Source organism: Morus notabilis, unplaced genomic scaffold (assembly GCF_000414095.1).
Source record: "Morus notabilis unplaced genomic scaffold, ASM41409v2 Scaffold2073, whole genome shotgun sequence".
Taxonomy (NCBI): Eukaryota; Viridiplantae; Streptophyta; class Magnoliopsida; order Rosales; family Moraceae; genus Morus; species Morus notabilis.
In genome coordinates this window covers 1-7,570 of record NW_010356469.1, presented here as the reverse complement: position 1 = coordinate 7,570, position 7,570 = coordinate 1, and the positions used below count along the sequence as shown (strand labels likewise).

The following is a 7,570-nucleotide window of genomic DNA, read 5'->3' as shown; positions in this document are numbered from 1 at the left end:
CTAGCTCTACCGCCAGATTTGGCTTCAGTGCATAGTGTGTTTCATGTACTAATGCTCTGGAAGTATATCTCGGATCCATCGCACGTGTTACAGTATGAACCTATTTAGGTTCACGAAGATTTGTCCTACGAGGAGCAACCAATTCAGATTCTGGCAAGAGAGGAGAAGAAACTCAGAAGTCGTAGTATCCCAATGGTTAAAGTGCAATGGAAAAATCATAGTGTTGTAGAAGCCACTTGGGAAGTAGAAGAAGAAATTAGACAGAAATACCCCCACTTGTTCTAATTTTTGAGATGAAAATTTTCTAAGGAGGGGTGAATGTAATGACCGAGAAAGATTTGGGTCTAATCCGGACAGTCCGGTATTTGACCGAAATCCTTTTCGGAATAGTAAGTAGTAGAATTTTGATGTAATTAAGAAAATGTTGCGTAGAAACTTTATGTACGGGGTAAAATTTTCTGAAATATGTAAAGTTATAATACAAATATTTTTACAAAGAAAATTCGTAAATATCAGTTATGAATAGTGAAATATTAGTTAAAAGTTAAAAATTTGAGCGGGTATATTTTAGTTATGAAAAACTAAAATATTTGGTATGTGACCAAATGACCAGTTAGAAAAAGAGTAGAAATATTAGAAGTAAGGAAAATAATAAAGGTTCCTGAAACAGAATTTTCCAGAGCCAGTTAAAGTGTGAAACTGCTAAAAAAATGAGTACCGCGAGGGTACGCGTTTTGGACAATTCTGAATCGATTAAAATGAAAATTTCAGAAAAAGAAATTAACTAATGAGATACCCAAGAGAATTGGGTTGAACATGAGAAGTTTGTCCCAGGGTACTCGACAGTCCAGAAAATTAGTATAGAACCTGTACTGATTGTGAAATTATTAGTACCGGAAAGAGACTCGTTTTGAGAAACAGAGAGTTAGGTCTCGACAAGAAAAATTTAAAGAGTATAGAACTCACTCATTTGCTAACACGTATCTTGGATATAGTAAAGAATAAAAGTAGTTTGAACAAAGTTATAATATATATATATTAAATTATAGTATATATATATTAGATTATCTAAGTACGTGTAAAAAAAAGTGAAAAGGATAGTTACCGTGAGGTGGAATCTCACATGCAAAAAAACCATTTGTCTTTACATAGGCTTAAGTGAAGGATGACTCACGACATGACGGATGACTCACGTGGAAAAATAAAAGAAAAGGTTATTACATACTTCACGTGAAGTATAGTAGAGGAAAAAAAAACAGAGAGAGACGTGAGGAAGTTACGAAGAAAGAAAAAAAAAGAGAGTTGCTAGAGAGAGACAGAGGAAGGAAAATCAAGCATTTTCATTGAGATTTCTTCCGTTCAGTCTGGTAGAAACGTAATCTGAGGCGTTCTAGCAAAAAAACCTCAACTTCTGGAGGTAAGATTTCAGAGTTTTCGTGAGAATTCTATGTTTTCTTGATTTGGATGAATAGTAACCCATCTCAGAAAAACTTCCGTTAAAGTAAAAAATGAAACTGAGGTTTTATAAAGCATTGTAATAAGAGTTTAACGGTGTAAGTATTAAGACGATTGAATGAAGTTTTGGTGGATTTCTATTGAAAATCCGTGAGCCTAGATTAAGAAAGAACATATGTTTTGTTCAATTTTATGTTAGAATCTGTGTTTAGGAATGTAAATCTTGACTCCAGGTACCGAAATCAGAAGTAGAACGAGTTATTGAAAACTCGGGAAACGAGAAAAATAAGGCGAAACTCTGCCAAAATTTCCTAAAAGTTAGTTAGTAAGCAATGAGTTAGTAATTGATTCTAGAGAATGAATAACAGTTTTAAAGCTCAGAAATGAACAGATTAAGATTCAGAAACCGAGATACACAAATATGTGTAATTTACCTCTTAAACTAGGATTCGGCTTAGAGGGGAAAAAGGGTTCAGAAACGAGTTTGAAATTAGATTTAAGAATCTAAATATGAAGAATTGTGATTTGGTATAGGAAATTTATACCTATTTCCATGAAACAGGTTTTGGCACGAGAGCCGAGACAACGAGAAAGAACTTCTAGCAAGCGGGAATCCTAGCGGATTACTTGGAAGTATAGACATATATGTTTGTCTGGACTCAAGTAAGCTATAGTTAAACTTAGAACTATGAATTTACTTATGTTCCTAAGTCTGTGATTATATGTGATTATACGTGTTTGGAGGGCTCAGTGCCCTAGATTGCATAAGGGCGACATATGACTACCCTTATGCACAGTTAAAGTTTACAAGTAGTATTATGCATTTTATGTTAGCATATGCACGTAGAGAAACGTTGCATATCATTCAGTAAAGTTTTTAACACTTTGAAATAAAAAACTCAAAGTTCAGTAATGTAAAGAGACTGACGGGTCGTCGGCCTCCTAAGGGAGGAAATCTCAAATAGTAGAGATTTCGACTATACATGACAGTAAACAGGGGCCCAGGCCCACGGTAACAAGACAATAAGCAGGGGCCCAGGCCCACAGTAGTAAGAACAAAAAGACAGAAAGCTGTTTCACATGAGCTTATTTGCATCATAACTCTTAATGTAATTCTTTTCTAGTTTATGATGTGTGCATATTTATACTTACTGAGCGTTAACTCATCAGTTTACTCGTGTGCAGGTAACAAAGGTAAGCAGCCAACCATATAGTGATTTTGCTTGATGGACCGGCAGAGGCAAGGGTGGTGGAAACGTTATGGGTACACGGGAATGGTTTCTACTACGCTCGCTTAGAAATTAAATTCCACTGCAGAGTAATGTAATATAGAATCAAGTTTATATGTTTGAGTTTTAAGGAAAAGATGTTACGGTCATTGTCTTAGTAAAGAACAATAGACTGTAATAAGTTAAGATAAATTTCGGGGACCTGTTCCATATCCGATTTCTTAAAGTATTAGCAAGGATAAGTTGTTGTATAACAAAAGAACATGCTAAGAACATGTTAAGAACCTGAGGGTTAAAGAAAAAAAAAACTCGTACAGAAATGTAAATTAAAGAGGCGATAGTCTAATAACAAGTAATAGATTAGTCTATAACTCTGCCTAATAGTAGTAGTTTAAGGTTGGCGACCCGCTGCTAGGGCGGGAGGCATCACAGTTGGTATCAGAGTGGCGTTCCTACTCCTGCCATGACAATCTTGCACCTATGCTTCTGCACAGTCCAAGTAAATTAGTTTATGAAATGGAACATGCATAATAGAATTGACTGAAGGGCTTAAAAGCCTTAACTTTTGTGACGTTTTATATATGATGTGATATGTATGAAATGGGACATGCATAGTAGAGGAATGTATAGAATGTATGTTTTGCTAGTTGTTATGAGAATAAATGATAGTTAAAAGTATAGCTAGTCAAGAAATTCTTGAAGCAGTTCTTGTTGCACTTAGACTAACGATGTTACTCTTTTAATTGTTAGAAACACGGCAACATGGTTCGTACACACTCAAATAGAACACAGGCAGAACAGAATCCTCCAACACCAGACCTAGCTGTAGAAGTAGCAGGTCTTAAGGGGCAAATAGCAGCCCAAGCTGAAGAAAGCGGACAGTTAAGAGAGTTGCTTACCCAGTTGATTCAGGGTCAGCAGGTTGAAGGAGTACCCCCTCCACAGGTGGTGCCAGCACCAGCCGTTCAACCTGAGCAACCCCCAGAGAGGGTTGAACCCCAATAGCCAGTAAGGGGTGAGATGGAACACCGAGAAATTGTCCTAAGGGAATCATTGTATGTGAGGTTTAAGAAAATGTCACCTGCAGAGTTTGATGGGTCAAGGGATCCACTAGAAGCTGATGAATGGTTAACTTCCATTCAGACGGTGTTTGAGTTTATGGAACTCACCGACAGGGAAAAGATACAATGCGCCGCCTTTATGTTGAAGAAAGATGCCCGCCAGAAGGAATGTCAGACATATGTTATGGGATGAATTCTTGTGGGAATTTAACCGTAAGTATTACAACTTAGAAGCCCTGAAGACTCAGCAGAATGAGTTCAACAATTTTAAACAGGGCGACATGACAGTTGTTAAGGCATGCCGACGATTTGATCAGTTAGCACGATTATGTCCTCAGTTGGTTCCAACAGAGGAAGAAAAGGTTAGGAGGATGGTTAATATGCTCCGATGAGATATAGCCACCGTTGTGGAAAGTAGGGAGTATCCACCAACCACGGTAGCCAATTTGTTGAACCAGGCAATACGTGCGGAGCATAATATTGCCAAATCTAGAGAGGAACGGGCTAAAATGTGGGATGATAAAAAGAAGCAAAGAGAGAAGGAACAGACACCTACTAAGCAGAGCCCCGATGCTAATCCGCAAAGTCAGGGAAACCGGAGTGACCAGGGATCAAAACTTGGACAGGGGAGCCAACAAAACTCTAATAAGAGAAAGAGTAATTTCAGCGGAAATCACAATCAGAGTCAGCAAAATTTCCAACAGAAGCAGGCTTAGTATACCAGTCCCAGTGTTCCTGTTTGCTAGACGTGTGGCAGGAAACACTCTGGAGAATGTAAAGCCGGCACGAATGTGTGGATAGAAGGGGCATTATGCAAAGCAGTGTCCATTCAAAGCAAGATCTCCTAGAACGGCACCACAAAGGCCATAAGTTCCACAATTTCATGCCATGCAAGCGCAGAGGGTATTCCCGAACCCTCAGCCGAACATATTAGAAGCTTCTCCACAAACCAATGCTCAACTAATGACATACACCAAGGAGGAAGCTGAGGCAAGCACGTCCAATGTAATGACAGGTCAGCTTACTGTTACCCATGTTCCTGCACGAGCATTTTTTGATTCAGGAGCCACACATACATTTGCATCAGTAGAGTTTGTTAAACGAATACTACATCCTTAAGAGAGGATAGGCCAAGACTTTAAAACAGCACTACCATCAGGTGATGTGTTGTTGTCTAGTCACTGGTTACGTCATGTACCAGTAGAGATAGTAGGAAGAGAACTAAGTGCAAACCTAGTTATACTGGATTTAGTAGATTATGATGTGATCCTAGGAATGGATTTTCTACGAAAGTATAATGCTACAATATACTGTAGAAGGAAAAAAGTAGTTTTTCAGTCAGAATGAGAACATATGTTTAAGTATATGGGTTCCACATCAGGGACACCCAACCGCATTATTAGTTCCCTAGAAGCCCGACGATTGATGTCCAGCGGATGCACCAGATATTTGGCGTATGTGGTGGATAGAAACCAGGAAGGGACGCTTCAGCCAAAAAACGTTCCTATAGTAAAAGAGTTCCTAGACGTCTTTCTAGAGGAACTACCTAGACTTCCTCCAGATCGGGAAATCGCTTTTGAGATAGAGCTTCTCCCAGGCACCGCACCAATATCCAAAGCACCGTATAGGATGGCTCCAGCGGAACTAAAAGAGCTACGGATTCAACTTCAGGAGTTACTAGATAAAGGCTTTATCAGACCGAGTTTCTCGCCATGGGGAGCTCTGGTTGTCTTTGTTAAAAAGAAGGATAGCACGCTTCGGATGTGCATAGACTATAGAGAGCTCAACAAAGTCACCATCAAGAACAAGTATCCACTGCCACGAATTGATGACTTGTTCGACCAGTTGAAGGGAGCTACCACGTTTTCGAAGATCAATCTTCGATCGGGGTATCATCAACTTAAGATTAGAGAAGAAGTCATTTTTAGGACGGCATTTAGAACTCGGTATGGACACTACGAATTCCTAGTAATGCCATTTGGACTTACAAATGCCCCAGCAGCGTTTATGGACCTTATGAACAGAGTTTTTAGAGCATACTTGGATAAGTTTGTTATTGTGTTCATCGATGACATCCTTATATACTCTCGAGGTCCATAAGAGCATGCAGAGCATTTGAGGATTACGTTGCACACGTTAAGGAAACATCAGCTGTATGCGAAGTTTTCTAAGTGTGAGTTTTGGTTAGATAAAGTCCAATTCCTCGATCATGTGATATCTAAGGAAGGAATCACCGTGGATCCAACAAAGGTTGAAGTGGTTGAGAAGTGGCCAATTCTGAAGAGTGTTACGGAAATTTGAAGTTTCTTAGGATTGGCAGGGTATTACAGGAGGTTTGTAGAGGGATTTGCTCATCTTGCAGCCCCTCTCACCGCATTAACCAGGAAAGATAAGAAGTATGAGTGGACAAATAAATGTGAACAGAGTTTTAGGGAGATCAAAAGAAGATTAACTAGTGCTCCAGTACTCATGATTCCAGAAGAGGGAGAAAAATTTGACATCTACAGTGATGCCTCAAAGACAGGACTAGGAGCCATGTTGATGCAAAATGGCAAGTTCATTGCTTACGCATCTCGGCAACTGAAGGATCACGAGCGTAATTACCCAACGCATGATCTCAAGTTAGCCGCGGTAGTCTTTGCGCTCAAGTTATGGCGGCATTATTTGTATGGAGCTCAATGCCAAATTTATACGGACCACCAGAGTCTAAAGTACTTCTTCACACAGAAGGAGCTTAATATGAGGTAGAGGCGATGGCTTGAACTCGTGAAGGACTATGATTGTGAAATCCTTTATCATCCAGGTAAAGTCAATCGTGTAGCAAACGCTTTGAGTAGAAATCTAGCAATGCGGACTCCTGTGGAGACCGAATTGTTGCCGAAGCAACTTCGACAAGAGATTAATCTTCTAGATCTTGAATTAATCTCCAGTAAGTTAGCTTCTCTGAGACTGCAGCCCGTGCTACAAGATGAGATACGAAAAGCTCAAAAGAGTGATCCAATTATGGATAGATACAGGAAGGAGATGGTAGAAAATGCAAAGACAAACTTCAATCTTTTAGAAGATGGAATTCTCCTGTACCAAAGAAGAATTTATGTACTAGATCAAGAAGGGATCAAGAAGCAGATCTTAGCAGAAGCACACAGCACGCCATATTCCGTACACCCAGGTGCCACCAAGATGTATCAAGACTTGAAACAACATTTTTGGTGGAGGCGAATGAAGAACGACATAGTTGACTATGTTAGTCATTGCTTGACATGCCAGAAGGTCAAAGCAGAACATCAGATACCAGCTGGAAGCTTACAGCCACTAGAGATCCCAGAATGGAAGTGGGAACACTTAACCATGGATTTTGTGACCGGACTTCCGAGAACGAGTGAAGGATATGATGCCATTTGGGTAATAGTGGATCGGTTAATGAAATCAGCGCATTTCATCCCGATCAAGATAACGTACTCCTTAGAGAAATTAGCCGAGTTATACGTGGCTAAGGTAGTAAAGTTACATGAAGTACCAGTTAGTATAGTATCAGACAGAGACAGCCGATTTACCTCCAATTTTTGGAGAAGTGTTTAGGAAGCGATGGGGTCAGAATTACGCTATAGCACAGCGTTTCATCTCCAGACAGATGGACAATCAGATAGAACAATTCAGACCCTAGAGGATATGCTTTGCGCTTGCGCTGTGGATTTCAAGGGCGCATGGAGTATGAAGTTGCCATTGATCGAATTCTCGTATAATAACAGTTATCAAGCTTCCATCGGCATGGCTCTGTATGAAGCACTTTACGGAAGGAAATGTAGATCCCCAGTTCATTGGTAT

General features: G+C 39.7%; 1 long non-coding RNA gene across 1 annotated transcript; it reads left to right on the top strand.

Moving 5' to 3' along the window:
- Window positions 1-1,262: 1,262 nt before the first annotated feature.
- Window positions 1,263-2,660, top strand: LOC112091495. The gene is made up of 3 exons (XR_002902188.1): window positions 1,263-1,417; window positions 2,018-2,118; window positions 2,641-2,660. It is a non-coding gene; the product is annotated as an uncharacterized LOC112091495 (long non-coding RNA).
- Window positions 2,661-7,570: the final 4,910 nt, after the last annotated feature.